Genomic DNA, 18,840 nt, shown 5'->3' on the forward strand with positions numbered 1-18,840 from the left:
ATTAAGTTTTAAATGTGTGTCATTTCTATAGCCATTATATTGTGTATGGCAGAAAAAAAAAAAAGAAAAATATTCCAATATTTTAAAAATTGTTATTATTCCATCCAGCCAACAAATTAATTACATCATTTGCAAAAGACTGAAGTTCCAACATATATCTTTGTTGTTTCACTTTTATCTTACTCATTAAAGTTGATGGATATAAAACTATCAGTTGACATTATTATCAGAGCTACATTCATTCATCAATTGCAATCATAGGTTGGCTATGGATAAAATAATTTGTCAAAAATCAACAAAAGCATTCTATAAGAATTTATTGACTATATGGAATTTAAAATAAATAATATTGTTTAATTTATTTTATTATTTATAAACGAATACTACATATCCTTCATATCAGTAAAATTATAAACTTATGTATGTGCATTTATATGTATATACACACTTTTTTTGAGAACCAGTGGTTAAACTGGCTAGGGGAAGTGTAGACAGACCCTAATGTTTTCCACCAATTTTGCACAAGCACTCCACCTGCTTTTCACACCTCCACATAGAGGATCCGTTTTGACCAAACCCAGAACTTGGTTCATTCTGAATTATGCTTGGTAGATAGGGATCAGCATTACAGCCCCATTCAGGAGCAGCTACAAACGAACCCAAAAGCCTAGGCTCCAACTAATGAAGGTTGATCCAGCTACTGCTGCCTCTGAATATACAACCTGACAGCAACAAAGACCAAGGTAAGCTCCCAATATCATAATTCCTCTGGGAAACCAACTGGACACATGGTGGTGAGTTTATTGAGCCCCATCTTTCCTAGAAGAGCCCATAGCTTGTTCTTACAGGAATAAACAACCGTTCCACATATGTGTTTGCCTTTGTATCCCAAAGAACCTCATCCATCATCACTACCCAGAGGCTTACAGAGTGCTTGATTCCATACAACATAGCATCCAGCCATGTGTCCCATTTCACTGTGAAGGAGGTATGGGAATAAACCCATGATTATGGGGTACACTGGTTGCGTCCCATGCCACACAATCTGGAAGCAGCCAATGTGATAGAGCATTGTAGTGTCCTGCTGAATGTGCAGTGCCAGTACCAGCTCAGAGGCCATTCTCTACTTCAACTATGAAGTGCTCTCCTCCAGAGACTCCTATAAGGTGCTGTATCTCCAAGAGGAAGAAACACATGGATTCAGGAAACAATGGGTGGAACCAGGAGTGGATCCATTTACCATGACTCTTTATACCCCTTGGGGAATGTTGTGCTTTCTGTCCCACAAATCCTGGACTCTTCAGGTCTAGAGATTTTCAACCTTAAAAAAGCCATACTCTAGCCAGGGACAATGCAAGGAACCTACTGACCAATGATTACTGCCTGGCACTTTGAACTCTTTGTGGTCCTGAGACTGTCAGGTGAGAAAAGGAGTCCACCTCTAGACAGGGGTAATTGACCTTGATTAGCAGGATGAGATAGGGCTTCTCTTACATAAGGAGGCAGAGTGGAATATGTGTAAACTCATGGGATCCACTACGGTGCCTCTTGGTTTGCCCTCACTCAAATGTAACTCAGCAGACATGCACAGCAACCCTGGCCTGCTAGGAGTATGACTACTAAGAACCTCAATGACTCAAAAATGAGGGTTTGAGGGTAAACTACCAAGACCTGCAGCAGTGACAACTGAGGGTGAGAAGAATGGAGAATGGTGGCATAAGGACCATAAATACCAATTCCAGCTGCAAACACGAGAGTAGCTGCAAACATGAGAGTAGCTGCAAACACGAGAGTGGTTGTTCATCCTGCTAACCATCCTCTTTGAGCAGTTCTATCAGGAAGAGAGGCCAGTGTGAACCATGGAGTCTGAACATGCATGGAGAAGTGGACCTGCGTGGTGCAATGGGTGGACTTTGGATGCCATGTAGGTGTGTTTCTGAGATCTTCCTTCAAGCAAGACGTTGCCCTGAAGGGTTCACTCACTGAGGGATTTGCTGCAGCATTCAAGTCAGAGACACGTTCTTCCTGGGAAGCTAATGACCAAGCACAGTGGGAGTTTTAGGGCCTGGCCACTTCTTTCCAGTTGGAGACTTTTCTTACAGGTAATCTCTGCCCTGAGCTGTCCACTAAACCAGCCTAGACTTTCTCTAGCTGTCCAGTCATCTGAGGCTGTTATGCCTTCCTCCTTTCCCTCTCCTTTCATAGGTGGCAGATCACCACAAGGACGAAGGTTTTCCCTCCCTTTTCCTACATCTTCTTCCATTTATCTCTCTTCCCTTTATCTTTTACCTTCTGTACATTTCTTGTACTTCTAATTTTATCTTGACATCTGCTTCCCAGACAACCAAACTAACTCATACCGCCACTTGATTGGTGACAAAGGTACAACTGCAGTATATCTTTGTTCAAAGAATTCAAATGATCGCTTTTTAAATAAATGGCACCGGGTCAATGAATTATGGGAAAGACTTGAATATTGACCCCTCCTTCACCCTATACACAGAAATTAATTCTAAATGGATTTTGGACCTAAATGTTAAGAGGAATAAATAAGTTGTTTTAAACAGAACCCCAAAAGCACCAACCAGAAATGAAAAGTTTGATAAATTAGATTTCATTAAAATAAAGAATGTCTAATTGTGAAGACACCATTTGGGGAAGGAAGAGGCAAGGCCCTAAATGAAATAAGATGTTTGCAATTTATATATCCTATAAAGATATTATGTCCAGAATATATAACAATCTCATTTAAATCAATAAGAAAAAAGATAACACAATTTTTGCAGAGGGTGTTTATTAGGTTTCTATGGCTGCTGTAACAAATTACTACAAATTTGATGGCTTGAAATAACAGAAATTTATTCTCTAACATTGTTGGGAGCAAAAGGTGTGAAATAATTATCACTTCGCTGAAATCAAGGTGTTGGCAGGGTTTTGTTTGCTTCAGAGGCTGTAGAGGAGAATTCATTCCTTGCTCCTTCTGAAGGCTGCTGGCTTTCCTTGGTTGGCAGCCACATTACTTTAATATCTGTGCAGTCACATTGCCTTCTCTTCTGTCTGTGTCAAATCTCCCTCTGCCCTTGTAAGAAGGCATGGGATTATATTTAGAGCTCACCCAAATAATCCAGTATTATCTCCCCATTGTAAAATCCTTGATCTCATCTGCAAAACCCTATAAATAAGGTAATATTTAGGTTCCAGGGGGACCACATTTTGGGGGGCCACAATACTGTAGTTTACTGTAGGGGAAAAAGGTTTGAATGGTACTTCCCAACAAGGATATCCAAGTAGCTGACTGTGAAAACTCTCTAAAGTCCTTTAAAATTAAAAAATTCTATCATTCTATAAAAGTCAGTATTCCTAGAGTTAGATATTGTAAGAACAACGTGACAGTCTTTTTTTGTTTGTTTGTTTGTTTTGTTTGTTTGTTTTTTTGGTAATTTTTTGTGTGTTTGTTTTTGCTGTTATAGTTGTTACTATTGCTTGGGGGATAATTCAGAAAGTTTTAACAACAAAAGTTATTGTTAAAAAACTGAGGAGTGAGGCAAAGAAATAAAAGAAGATTGGAATTAAAAAACATAGACATTGGGAATGAGTAAGATAATATGGAATCAGGGGAGCAAGAAAAAGCAAACACAGGTAATGTTAAAAAATTGTATACCATGAGCTGAGATCTACAAGTTTCCTAAGATGGCACTCTGAATAAATGTATTTCCCTGTGGAAAGTCTCAACACGGTCACCTTACTGTGATTAAGTCCTAAGTACCTGAGCTAGCAAATGTCATCTCCCAGTGTTATCCAATGGAAGAGGAAACATTCTACTGATTCTAATTAGGACACGTACAAGGAATGCTTAGTTTTATATGATTCCCTAAAACAAAGAACACATTATATGTAAGTTTTTCTTAAATACAGGCATCCAGAGGAATAAATATCTCTCCTCTGTCTTATTTTTATACCACTGATTTAGTGAAAGAACTGAATAGTTAATCCCGTGACAAGGCAGTCTCTCCACCTATGCACCGGAAAACTGCATCTCTCCTTTCTAATTTCCAGCCCTGGTTTCCCAGGGGGCTATGAGGACTAGGGAAACAGTGAACAGGACTCTCTCTCTCAAGGCCTAATAAACTGAAAGAGCAAATTTGCAAATGCTCACTGGGGTACACTCGAAGGTACCCTAACCATATTATTTACACTCAGAAGCATCCTAACTATATAATTGAAGCTCTAGAAATGTCTCACTTCCTCCCAAAGAGCAGTTCAAGCCCAGGAGCATTAGAACATTATTAGAAAATGTGCCTGGTAAAGTGGTTATTGAATAAAGTATGACTCATTTAGGTGACTTTAATCTGTCCGATTATGTGCCAAATAGGAACTGAAAGTGGTTTAGCACATAAATCCATTTAATCTAATTTGTAACATAAATGTCGGATTCCATTTCCATATTATCAGTGTGGCAGCAGGCACTTCAAGACTTCTGGCTGAGCAATGGGCCAGTCACCAAAGGAGGGGCCACTCCCTCAAGTAGCATAAATTTTACTTCAGATAAAACACACTGTACTGGGGAGAAATCTGTGATCCAAGAAAAAAGGCATTGACCTTGGAGTTTGGGGACCCAGGCTCTGATTCTGGAACTAGCACTCATGAACTGTCACCTCCCCCACACTGTCCCTACATTTCTAAATCTGTGGATGAGAGAATAGAATACGACATTTTCTAAGAACACTTCCATTTCTAAGTAAAAGGATTGGTAGAAAATTTAGGGACAATGTCTTCCTGGTAGGCATAGGGGAAACACACCTGCTAAATAGATTGCAAAACCATTTATTTCACTTTATCTCCACTGCCAAGTTCCTACTTGAAGCTGTTGTCCCCTCCCCATAAGGCTCCTGCACTGGCCTCAACAGAAAGCTTCATGGCTTGTCTTGGCACACACAGCCCTGATCTAGAATGCTCTTTTCAAAACACTGTCTGAAGCTGTCCTTTCCTGAATACATATTCTGATTGAATTCATGAAACTTATGTTCATTCATGTCAGAGAATAAGTATTGAACGTGGGTGAAAAGAAGAAAGAAGAGCAGCTGGGATTCCAAAGGCAGGTAGAAGAGTTGAGATTTATGTAACAAAACAAGCCTCTGTAGACTTTCCACCAAGGCAATGGCACGATAAAATCCACTTGAGAAAATTTGTTCTACCGGTGGATATCGAGCACACTAACAAGAAAGAAAACAGAGGAGAAGCCAGCCAGGGTGCTGTGGCTGCCTTGCAGGAGCGGGCTGACAAGAGACCTGAATGGGCCTATGGGCCTGTCAGAGGGAAGTGGAGCTGGGGGTCACTCCGTAGAAACCATTGCAACAAAAGAGGAAAAGAAAAATATTAAGAATGGTTTCACTGGCCTTATGAGACAACAAGAATGGGAGCAAGAAGGAAATAAAGTATTTTGGGGTTACTACTTTGATACCTTAAATATCTGGAATTTCAAAGAAACTATAGTTGTAACAAGATCATTCTAATTTTATTGAGCTGTTACACATTTATGATGCTTTTAAAACCTAAATGTATAACTAGAAATCTTTTCTAGCAACGACAAAAAATTTTCTATTAAACTGATAGCTCACTGGTGATGAGCATCTTTAAATGTCCATTTCTCTAATGGTTTGTTATTCTAATAATATCAGGTTACATATAACATTTTATTGTTACATTACTCATAGTCTTAGGTAAACATTTTGTGATACTGTAATTAACTCAAAGACCCAATTTTCAATGTTTTGTCTATATTTTAACTCCCACAATATTATAGCAATTATAAAATTATAGTTACACCAATACAAATGATGTCATCTTAATTTTAAGAGCAATTTTAACTTATAAAACATATTCTCTGAAGTTTTTACCTGTTCATTGTAAGAACATCTTTTTTTTCATTATTGCTATTCTAGATCAGGACAGAGTTAAGAAACACAACATTACTTGAATTTCCTATGTGACCAGAAAATCCACACATTTTTCAATAGGTGTTATTTTGGTTCAGTGAGTCTCATTTCAATTTCTTTTCTGCTGTGTCTGGTTTCACAGTATGATTAATGACCTAACTTGCTTTGGTCTCCCTGCAATTGTCTTGAGAATTTACAATACTGGATTTATTCACTTACTATAAATGCAAAGCAGGAATGCAATTTTCAATGTAAATGTTGCCCTTAAAACACACAGATATTTGTCACTGACTGTTTTTTAATCAATTTCTTGGATTTTGGACACAGAAGTGTTCTGTGTGGTAACCATTAACTTGTAAAAATAAAATATTGTATATGAAAAGTATCAGATTAACAACACTGCAAATTAAACTCTTTTTAGCTAAAGAACATAATGATAGAATCCAATCTTCACGCTACATATGCCCCCTGAATTCTACCTCAGAAAGTCCACCTGTAAAACCAAGAATTATTTCCTGAGAGTGAAGAATATTAACTAGAATTTTAACAATAAAGTAATGTATAAAGTGAATGTCATACGTAAATTGACATCTTGTTATTCCAGATGATCAACCTGTGAAACCACTGGACTTTTTCCCCTCTGAATTCTCTTACCAATCCACTGGAATTCAGTTCTTTGAATTGTATTACATAGGTTCTTGTCTAAAATCACTGTCATTCCGGAGTGAACAGGATTCAAAACTTATTATTCTAAACTACAGGTCTCTGCAGCTCAGGCACGGTATGGCTCAGTTGGTTCCTCTTTGCCTCCAGTTCTGTATTCCAAATACACAAACATGTTTATCAATTCCCCCTACCTGCCAAGGCCCTTCTCACCTCCTAACCTGCATACCTGTTATTTACATTGGAGCTCTCTTTTCTATTTTGACTAACCCTACTTGTCTGCCAAGTCCAAGCTGAGGGATCACTTCTTCAGCAAGAACTTAGTTCCCCCTTAGATAAGATTAGCTCTCCCTAATATATGTTTTCATAGTTCCCAGTCTTAGCATAACAACTATGAGACTCTCTTTAATGTCTGGTTTCCCCTTCAGAATGTAAACTTCATGACAGCTGGTAGACATTAGGTAACTTGCAGGACGTTATAAGGATTAAGTGAAATCAAGTGTATAGCACTTAGCCACACACAGAATAAAAGGCTTTAATAAGTGGAAGCTATTTTTCTTACAGCAGTTTACATGCTTGGTGTCAAAAAGTTAATATAATAGCAATGCTGTGAAGCCACTGGAGTCTAAAAAGCTACCTCAAAGTACCTCAACTTAGGAAGACTAGAGTGGTCATATCTGCAGAAAATCATCAAAGCCAAGCTCAGTGGTCTTGACACTCACTGATCCTACATTTGCAGTCACAGCTGTCCTTTAAGACCACTTTTCAAGCCTTACTGTAAATTTCTACTCTTCAATTAGAAAATAGTAAGAAACATAATCAAAATAAGTTAATGAACAAGATAATTCAGAAATTTTTTGTGTTTCAAAAGATAAATGAATAAATATGTCAATGTAGATGGGAAAGATAATTTTTACCATTGGAAGAATGAGATACTTTCCAGCAATAAAATAGAACCAACCACTAACAAACATGACAATACAGATGAATCTTAAAAACATTATGCAACGTGAAAGAAGATAGACAGAGAGTACATAATACATGATTCCATTTGTATGAATTTTACATGAGACAAAACTAATCCATGATGACAGAGAGCAGACTGCTGGTTTTAAGGGGGCAAAGAGAGTGGGATAGAATACAAACAGACATAAGGGAACATTTTGGGGTGATGCAAATGTTCTATATATTTATTGTGATATGAACAGGAGGCAGGGTAGAATACTAGGTAGAAAAGGGTGGGATCCCTGGAAAGGGCTTCACCCTCAAGCCTGCAACCACCACCCTAAGTGAGAACATGCATTCCTGTTTTCCCACCCGAATGTTACCTTTTCCAAAATCACCCTGGCCTGCCCTGTCCCCCATCCTGTACCCATAAAAACCCCAGGTTCCACTGGCAGAAGGGCAGCAGAGTGGCAGAGCAGCACAGCAGCATGGCAGAGGAGAGAAGAGAAGCATCTAAACATCAAGAGGTGAAGCAGCTGGAAGACTACCACTGGAGAGGAGTTCGGCTGGTGACAGTTAGAGAGGAGTTTTGGCCAGATGGCCAAACTTCACAGGAAGACCACCTTCCCACTCCATCCCCTTTCCAGCTCCGCATTTAACTGATAGCCACTTCTGCCACTCAATAAAATCCTCCACATTCACCACCCTCCAATTTGTTTGCACAATCTCATTCCTCTTGGATGCCAAACAAGGACCTGGGTGCAGGTACAAGAGGCTGTCACACTGATCCTGCACTGAGCTGTTTAACACATAAGCTGTCCATGGATGGCAAAGCTAAAGCAGCTCACTATAACATACACCCTCTGGGACTCTGGGGATCACAGCAACCCCCAGATGCTCCCACAGAGCAGTGCAGAATTCTACTCCTGCCAGCACCCAGAAACACTCATCCAGGCCTCTGAACCTCCTCACTTGCGTGTGCCCCTCCCACAGGGGTTTAAGAGCTGCAGGGTGAGTAGGTGAGCCACCCCTTCACGAGTCCCATGAGGGGGTCAAGGGAACTATCCTGTCTTAATTGGAGTGGAGTTTACATGCGGATATGCACTGGTCAAAACTCACAGAACTGTACATTTAAAGAGGTACATATGATAATAAAATTATCATGTGTAAATTATACACCAAAAAGCTGAAAATTATATTTAGGAAAGAGACTCCCTATGGTGCTGAAAGAATTAGAAAGATACAAGGTTTTTTAGGAGCATAGAGGTAGTACTAACTTGTATTTGCATCTTTTAAACATTAATCAATGTGAAAAGTTCCTTTTTAAAATGTGTGTATGTTTGCGTGTGTGCGTGTGTGTGTGTGTATTTCAGTTTGCTGTTATTCCTGAACTTCAAAAACCTTGCATCTTGTTAGTAATTAAAAATGAATTATCTCAGTAGGAAGCAGACGTGTTACCTTGATGATTTAGTATCTACTTGACTGCTTAGGTGAAACTGTATTTTAAATTACTGACCAAGAGTTTCACTTGTTCTACTGTTATTGTTAGATGCATTTTTATGTGACATTTGTAATTAGTTTTATTATATTCACACTTGATACATTTAATAAGTTAGCTATCTTTATTTTCTATTCATATGAGATGAATATAAATATATACATAAGTGCATGATTCATTTTTCTTTGAGATAAGTATTTCAGTCTTTACTTTTGGTCTTGCTCTGATAGGAGTGTCATAACAAAATACCACAGACTGGTATAAACAATAGAAATTTATTTTCTCAGTTTTGGAAGCTAGAAGTCTGAGGTCAGGATACAAGCAAGGCGAGATTCTGGTGAAGGCTCTCTTCCTAACCTGCAGCCTCTGCCTTCTCATTGTGTCTTCACAGGGCATTTTCTTGGTGGCGTGCAAGTGGAGAGAGAGTGCCCACTCTTCCTCTTCTTTCTTATAAAGCCACCAACCTCGTCAGATTAGGACACCACACTTAAAACTTCATTTAACATCAATTACTTCCTAAGAATCCCATCTCCAAATCCAGTATCACTGGGATTTAAAGCTTCAACATACACATTTTGGAGAGGGACACAGTTCAGTCCCTAGCTTCAGGTGACTGGTTTTGAGCAGGAAAATTCACTGGTTTGTTTCTCCAACAAATATTTATTAAGTACATGCTGAATGGTGGGTTCTGGAGACCCAAAAGTTGAAGAAGACATAGTCCAAACCCTCACCATAGGCATAGCCTTTGTGTGACAGTTGGTTATAAAGGCAAAGGGAGAACAGCTTGTAAATTTGGAATGTGAGATAAATGAAATGGGTATTTTGTTTTATTAGACCTTTAATTGAGTAAATGAGAATTAAAGGAAAATAGAAGTGAATGAGAAGTAACAGTTCTCCAATTTTTTATATACAGAAACAAGACCATATATTTTGATAACTTGGTATTTATGTTATGATTCAAAATATGGGAATGAACACTTGAACTTACACTGCACCCCTTCCTCTTTCTCTCCTCTCCCCACTGGTAACAGTGATTGATGGTGGCCTGAAATACGGAGTTGTCAGTGGGATATAAGATACAGTGTTCTAACTGGACACTAGACAGGTCTCAGTCCCGGTCACCCAAAGAGTTCCCAACCCTTCAGAGTGTTCTTATATGTATCTGGTTTGCTTAGGAAATTGAAAGCTATTTGAATCTCGCTAACCTCTTCCCTTCTAAAAAAAATGTTATTTAATTTTTTTGACACTAGAAAAGTTGATCTGTAGCAACAACAGAATACATTTGAAGCTGAGTTGAAAGGTAGCTGCAGGAAATTGTCCAACATAAGAGAAAAAAACCCTCTAAAATACTCTAAGCTTCCTAGTATTTCTTAGTGTTAAATTGTAAGATGTATTTTTTCATTGTTTTCATGGGAGCTGTAGTCATCATAATTTGAGTCAATACAGGTATTTTCAAGGTCTTAACATTTCAACACAAATTTGTTAATATGACCAAGAAAATTCCACCAAGAAGTCTACATCTGCTGGTATATGGTTCAGTAAACTTGGGCCAGCCTCTCGGCCTCTCCAAATTTAAATGCTTGTATAATTAAGATAAAGGCCCAACATATTCAGAGGCATGAGACATAACAGCAAAATGTTATGTCTGTGAGTTTACATACATTACCTCTCTTAATCCCTAAAACAACGATGAAGTAGTATTATTAAATACATTTTAATGTATGAGGAAACTGAGGGCAAGAAAGGTTAAGTGACTTTCCTATGGTCTTAAAGCTACTAAGAGAAGACACAGAGTCACTGTGAAAACAAAGGCCTGCCTGACTCCAAAGCCCTTGCTCTTTCCACTTTCTCCCCAGCCTCTCACCTCTTCTTTTAAATAACTGCATTTTCACTTTTCAGAGTAGTTGTACATGCATGGTCTTGTTTGATCATCACAGTTCTTCTGGAAAATAGGAAAGGGCAATCATATTTTCTCTGTAATACACCATGGAAACAACAACTTAGAAACTTTCCCAAGATCACAACACTAGAATGCGTTAATCAAGTGTTGAATTCAGTCTTCTGATCCCCATTTCCATATGCTTTTCATTACAACCCATTTTAAAAGATTAAATTGACTCCCAATTTATAACACCTATATTTTCTCTTTCACATCCATCATCTGTGTGTTCTTGACCCTTATGTGTTCCTTAGACATGGCTTCCTTTTCCTTTGGGGCACAGAAATTCTTCTTCTTCTATTTTTATTTTTATTTTTAATTTTTTTTTTTTTTTTTCGACAGCGTGTTGCTCTGTTACCCAGGCTGGAGTGCAGTGGCGCAATCTCCACTCACTGCAACCCCCGCCTCCCAGGTCCAAGTGATTCTCATGCCTCAGCCTCCATAGAAGCTGGGATTACAGGTGTGCACTACCACACCTGGCTAACTTTTGTATTTTTAGGAGAGGCAGGGTTTCAGCGTGGTGGCCAGGCTGGTCTCGAACTTCTGGCCTTAAGTTATCTGCCCACTTCAGCCTCCCAAAATGCTTGGATTACAGGTGTGAACCACCGTGCTGGGCCACAGAGATTCTTCTGTTTATGCATACAAACATCTTTGACAAGCACTTCTAAATCTGAGACATTTTAAAGTCAGCCAGAGGTGAGGTCATTATTATAGTCAAGGCAGAAAGAAATTTGTGTCAAATTTATTTTCATACTGTAATATCTTGATTATTTGGATCCACTGTATTTTCCAGTGGGCTTTCGTTTAACTTCTGGTTCTCAGCATCCCCCTCCTTTTACAATTCCAGGGAGCAGATCCTTCACTGCATCTAGATCTTTTATACTTGGGTATTTTGGAACAGAAAATCACAAACTAAAACAGGTACACTTGTTTTTGGTGTTAGCACTGCTTTTTCCCAGATATAAAGCACTACAGCTGCTTATGATTTATGAACCACTCTAAAACTCTTCTCTCCCGTTTTCATCAATAGTACTGGGATTTGATAGCTTCATATCCTTCTAGGGACAGCTCCTATCTTTGAAAACATAGCAACTGATTGGGAGTTTCACTTAGGACTCTAGTCTTAAGAAATGAATATGCATTACCCAACCCTTCCTTATCTTAGCCAAGCCTTATCTGATGCTTTTGGCAAGGTACTTTTCTTAAAACTAGGAGCTTCGTCTCTTGCCCCACTGTCAGCGAGATCCATGAAAAGGAGAGGCCGGGTTTATTAACTGTCAGCACTTACTCCTCCCGTACATAACTTTCACTCCCTCACAACTTAATCCTCACAATACATGGTAAGTATTTTTAGTCCTCATATTTAGATGATGAAACTGAGGCTCGGGGACATAAAGTAATATGCTCAAGATCATACACCTATTATGTGGTAGGAACAAGATTCAAAACTAGGCCTGTGATTCCAAAATCATTTTTTAAGTACTATGTTATAAGGTGCTATGCAGCTCTCTACTATAGTGTTCTGTATTACACTATACTATACTATACTATACTATACTATACTATACTATACTATACTATACTACTCTAGACTATACCACTCTAAACCATTTCACTCTACAATATACTATGTGACACTACATTATATTATACTATGCTACACTATACTATACCATACTATATTATAGCATGATATACCACATTAAATATAATATACTATACTGAAATATATTATTTATAGAAATTATACTATATTACATTACACTGCATTACACTAACTATACTAGTTAGCAGATTTAAGTAAGCATCACTGTATCTGGAACATACATACAAAGTCATTATGGAGAAGATACCTTACATTCTGGAATGATTTACTGGTCACATGGTATAGCCCACATGATACTTAGCATGCAGTGCTAGTGCAGTAGCTTTGTAGATTCTGTTGCCTGGGAAATGTTTAACAGTTTTGCTCAGGCAGTTCTACAGTGCATAGCTAATGGTAGATCCATTTTCAGTTTGGGCTGTAAGCAGAAGGAAAAATTTTTCCCTAAAAAGATTTCTAAACACCACACCTCTGATTTTCATAGTTTTGGAAGAACACATTGTAACACTAAATACATGAATATACTGCTAAATAATGTTGTTACTATGTTAAAGGAAATTATTCTAAAATAAAGACCAATTTACCCACAATTATTCTTCGACAAATCAACTTTTCTTTTTTTTCTTTCAGTTTGTGTCCAAATGCATATTTTTACATATTAACATGATAGCGCAGATATAATTTTATATCCAGCTTTCATTATACTAAGCTTTTTAAAAGAAAGCATTTTAATAGGGAAAAGAAGATACTTCCAGTGATCATGTCAAAGGAGACTGCATGGCAGAGATGAAAAAGTTGATGAGACTTGCCTGGAATATGAATACTTTCTGTACCTAGCAACCAAGAAATACAAAGGAAAGAAAACCAGCATCATCTAATGTATTATTTCCTTTTACTTACGCCACAAAATTAGAACCATATTTATACCGAGAGTGAATGAAGGCCAGCAAGTAAAGCCCAGCAAGCAATGCCTGCTTTTCCTGCCATAAGACCTTTGGCTTGTCCAAAGTTAAATGCTAGCCATCTGTGTTAGATTCCCAGCCATCCAAACCTATTAATATTCATAAAATATCCCCAGAGCTGGCCAAGATGGTAGACTGATATCAAAAGCTTCTGCCAAGTAGAAAAGGCATATCTGTAGACAAGTGTGATGCTGGAAGGACATAAACTTCACTGTTCTTTGATAAACAAAAGTGAATGAGTTCATCAGCCTGCACCTTGTACTTAGTGGAGACTGGGATTTCATTTTTATGTAGGTTGTGCCTACACAACGTGTAGCCATCTGTCTCTTCCACACAAAATAGGAGCTACTTGTAGATATAATAGTAAACATTAATAACTACAGCACTCAAAAAAGTGTTAAAAAAGTGTTTAAAAAGTGTTAAAATGTGTGTTAAAACTGGCTGGTGATAATGAAGGAATTCGAAGGGGAGTGAAAAATGCCTCGTGTGGGAGTTGTCATGGCAGCCTGCAACAAGCCATGGGAATTGGTATTAGGTTCAGTCAGAATTTTGACATCTTCACTAACAATCTTGAAAAGCGAGTGAATGACTCATTAATAAAATGCACAGATGAAGTGCAATGATGGATTAGATGCAAAAAAGCAGAGACATTAGTGATGTTAGCAAAATGAGATGCATCTTCGGGAAATGCTGACTCATCTATTTAGACAGAAAATCACCATCGGAAACTCATTTAATGGGAGCAGTCAGTCCAGGGAGCACCACTACCAGCAGAGGCCTGGAGGAAATGCTGGGAAGAAAGTTAGATAGAGATTGGAGGCTGAGCCAGCACAATCAGAGCTTCTCTCTGGAAAAACATCATGACGTTTGCCCTGTGTTTATGAGCTTCCCACAGCTCTGGACACCCATCCAGAGCTTCCAAAATTCACTCTGCTTCTGCCCCGTGGCCAGCCTGTCCTCTGATTTCTAGTTCCGGTTGGGAAGATGGATCCAGATGGGCTTCCCATCAATGCTCTGCATGAGGAGAAGTTGGTGATGTTTAATGCTTTACTGCTTTGAGACCAATAACTCAGCCAAGGCTAAAGGTGTGAATCCAGACCCAGGATTGAAGGCTAGGATTATTCCTGAATGGCCCAAGGAAATGTGCCAAATCTCTGGCTTTTAGCTGATTACAAGTTTTCTGGGGTAAAGTTGGATGTAACCAGGACTCGAATCGCGTTTTTCTCCAGTATTTAGAGGAAGTAGATCATGGATACTCTGCTATTCACTATGGTATATCACTTCCATCAGCTGATAGGCAACTCTTAATGATTCTTAAAAAAATTTGCATTTAGACTCACACTTGCCTTACAACTTTAGGCTGACCTTGCTCTCTTAGCTCCCTTCCTAGTGGTCACTCCTGCCAGGATCCTACAATGTTGGTTGCTCATTAGTTAAGAAACAGCCATTTTAGCTATGGACTGAGGAAGTTAGGAACAAAACTGCTGGTTTCTCATTAATTTGTGTAAGTGTTCTCCTCAAAATATCAGTGCACAAAACTCATTATATTTCTTAATTTTTCTAAATCAGGTTAAATCTGCATGCATCAAGAAGAAAGTTGATGTCTTAATTTACAAGAAGCTTGGAGGACATATTCAATCCAGAAAAATTGAAAGTGGGATCTTGGTTTGAGTTCATCATAATTGCCACCCAAAAGACCACTTCTTTAAGCTCATGTCTTGCCTCAAAGGTGGGTGTCGTTGCTGTTCACAGTCCTGCTGCTCATGGTACCCACTGCTTCTACAAACATGTGGGTTGGCCGCTGGTCTTGATGAGGGTTTCAAGGTTATAGTGCTGTGGATTCATGCATCTAGGTAGTAATCATAGTATGTAACAGTTAGTTTTTCAACCCTTGCCTCCCCTCCATCCCCTTCTAGCAGCCCCCAGTGTCTATTGTTGCCATCTTTACGTCCATGAGTACCCAATGTTTAGCTCCCACTTACAAGTGAGAACATGAGGTAGCTGGTTTCCTGTTCCTGAATTAATTTGCTTAGGATAATGGTCTCCAGCTGCATCAATGTTGCTGCAAAGGACATGATTTCATTCCTTTTTATGGTTGCAGAGTATACCATAGTGTATATGTACCATATTTTCTTTATCTAATCCACCATTGATGGGCACCTAGGTTAATTCTATGTCTTTACTATTATGAACAGTGCCATGATGAACATATAAGTACATGTGTCTTTTTCATAGAACAAATTATTTTCTTTTGGATATATACCCAGTAATGCAATTGCTGGATTAAATGATAGAACAGTAGTTCTGTTTTATTTTATTATTTTTTTTTTTTGGAGACAGTCTTACTCTGTTACCCAGGCTGGAGTGCAGTGGCAAGATCTGGCTCACTGCAACCTCCATCTCCCGGGCTGAAGCAGTCTGCCTGCCTCAGCCTCCCAAGTAACTGAGATTACAGGTGCCTGCCACCAAAGCCAGCTAATTTTTATATTTTTTGTAGAGATGGGGTTTCATTATGTTGGTCAGGCTGGTCTCACACTCCTGGCCTCAAGTGATCCGCTCCACTTGGCCTCCCAAAGTGCTGGGATTATAGGCATGAGCCACCATGCCCAGCCCTGTTTTAAATTCTTTAAGAAATCTCCAAACTGCTTTCCACAGTGGCTGAATTAGTTTACATTCCCACCAATGGTGTATAAGCATTCCGTTTTCTCCACAGCTTTGCTAGTGTCTGTTGTATTTTGACTTCTTAATAATAAAGCTCACGATTTTCAAATCCTGAAAAAAAAAATAGGCTATTTGGGAATAGGATCCAGTCTATTATTTAAAACCAAATTTCCACTAAAATAAATTACTTCGTCACTACTTTTAAAGGTAAGTCTGATCGCTTATTTTACGTTTATGGCTATTTAACACTTGGAAGAGGTAAGGATTACTGCATAAGCATAAATATAAAATACTACATGCCACAGTTGAGTTTTCCAGAGAAGAAACGACAATAGTAGGCAGAATCAGCAGTTCTGTGTGTTTTATATTAGAAGTGTCTGATGGGCCGAGGATTTGGATGGGGCAACCTGAATCTGTGATTCTTCAAGGCTAGGGTTAATTGATTACTGTTCCAAATCTGACTTGGAGAACCAAAATCACATTGGTCGTATCACTTTAGTCCAGATCTCTTTACCCCACAGTTCACTTTAGGGCACTGAGTCTACCCTTTCCCACACTGTGCTGTGAAAAGACCAGTTTCAAGGTGCAGCTCTCTGAGAATGCAGGGTTGTGGACTACATCCAACATGAATTTTAGACAGTCTGGCCTAGCTCTGATAGACCAAATTCAGGAGAAGCTTTCACTTGTTTCATAGCCCCCGATGGAGCCAGAACCATCGCTTGTCAAATGTCAACTGGATACCACCATCAAGCATGCAAGAGCAAATATCTGACATTTTCTAACCCCTGCAGCCTTTGCTTCTGTTGTTCCCAACATGAATCCTCCATCTGCTCCACTGGTTTTTCCCTCTCAGCCATTACAGGGATTGATGCTGAGATTACATTTAATGTCACCCTCAATTAACCTGAGAGGACAGGATACAGCCCTTAGTCCCCTCCTGGGACTAAGAGAAAAGAAGAGACTTGGGGTGGGAAACTGAAAAGGCTTTTATGTTCCTGGCTCTTCTGCAGGTAAATCTCTCAGAAAATTGCTGTTTTATTGTTTCCAGGCATTGAGCTCACATTACACCAGCCCAAGCCAGGAAGGTTCTGTCAACCCATCTATCAGCTTTTATGGGGTGAGGACCTCTGGGAACATGGAAACCACTCAACAAATTGGAAATGTTAATGACATGGTCCAAGTAAACACCAAATCTTCATGGCTGGACATTTCTTTCCTGTACCTTTCCTCAGCTAAAAATGACATGGAACACTACTGTGAAGGGACTTTTTAAAAAGTGTGTGTGAGTACAGGCATGCACGGGTGCATTTGCAGGCTTAAAAGGGAGGACTGGGGGAATCCATGGGAATCCCAAAGCCATGAGGGATTTCCAAAGGAAATGAACCTTTCTTAGAGAATCAGTCTTTCCTCTCTGGAAATTGGACTATATACAACCCCAAACTATTACAACTTCACTGCAGTAATGAGCTGTCAGATATTTCCCGTTATGTAAGTGAATCTTATTATTTAATCAGTTAATAGTTTGTGTCTGTTTGTTTGGTTTTGTTTTTGTTTTGAGACGGAGTCTCACTCTGTCACCCAGGCTGGAGTGCAGTGGCTTGATCTCGGCTCACTGCAGCCTCCGACTCCTGGGTTCCAGAGATTCTTCCACCTCAGCCCCCCAGGTAGCTGGGATTACAGGCTTGCGTCACCACGCCTGGTTAATTTTTGTATTTTTAGTAGAGAGGGGGTTTCACCATGTTGGCCAGGCTGGTCTCAAACTCAGGTGATCCGACTGCCTCGGTCTCCCAAAGTGCTAGGATTACAGGGATGAGCCACCACTCCCGGCCTCAGTTAATAGTTTTTAACCAACATCAGAATAATGTAAGTTGTCTAGAAAACAATGTTGACAATTCCGCTGAAAGATAAATAGGAGCCCTCTATAGTGTTAGACTAACATCTATAGGACTAGTCTAACATCTGTCTAATGTTGGAATATGCTGAGCATTTTTACAAATATTTAATGACTATTATTTTTTGGAGTGACCTTAACCATTACAAGGCAGAGACCAAATTCACCTGCAATGCTCAGGTGTCTGTTGCTCTGTAGCAGTCCTAAATGCCCTGGCTCACCACGGAGAAATCAAACTGCTCCTTGACAAGTGATCCAATACCTTGCATTGCGTCAAATAATGTAACAGGAAAAAATGGAAAAAGACTGAAAGTGACTATGTTGTCACTGTTCTTCCAGGTTGTCATAGTCAAATCACTTTTGCTGCTTTTATTCAATAAAAACATACTTTGTCCTAATTCTGTAATGGTGTCCCTAAATACGTTATTTCCTCTCTATCCACAACATACACAGTGAGCACATGGCAGAAAAATATCAGAAGCAAGAATTTCATGCTGACATTTGGAATTGACTCTAGCCATTGCAATTGTGACTAAACACTGGTTGTTGGTTTTTTAAAATAAGTTGTCTAAATTAAACACTACTGTTTCAGACATTGTTAAGAAGGGTAAGTTGTATTTGATTTGAAGTGTACATTCACACTCTTCCTGAGAAGTGTTGAGCAGTTTGTCCCTAGACCAAAAAAAAAAAAAAAAAAAAAAAAAAAATTGTATTTTATTTCCACTCAGAAAGAAAAACATAT

At 38.9% G+C, this 18,840-nt stretch overlaps 1 long non-coding RNA gene across 1 annotated transcript; it reads left to right on the top strand.

Moving 5' to 3' along the window:
• Window positions 1–444: 444 nt before the first annotated feature.
• On the top strand, window positions 445–17,355 carry LOC115900012. Its single transcript, XR_004059686.1, has 3 exons — window positions 445–743; window positions 15,116–15,275; window positions 17,256–17,355. It is a non-coding gene; the product is annotated as an uncharacterized LOC115900012 (long non-coding RNA).
• Window positions 17,356–18,840: the final 1,485 nt, after the last annotated feature.

Source organism: Rhinopithecus roxellana, chromosome 10, assembly GCF_007565055.1.
Source record: "Rhinopithecus roxellana isolate Shanxi Qingling chromosome 10, ASM756505v1, whole genome shotgun sequence".
NCBI lineage: Eukaryota > Metazoa > Chordata > Mammalia > Primates > Cercopithecidae > Rhinopithecus > Rhinopithecus roxellana.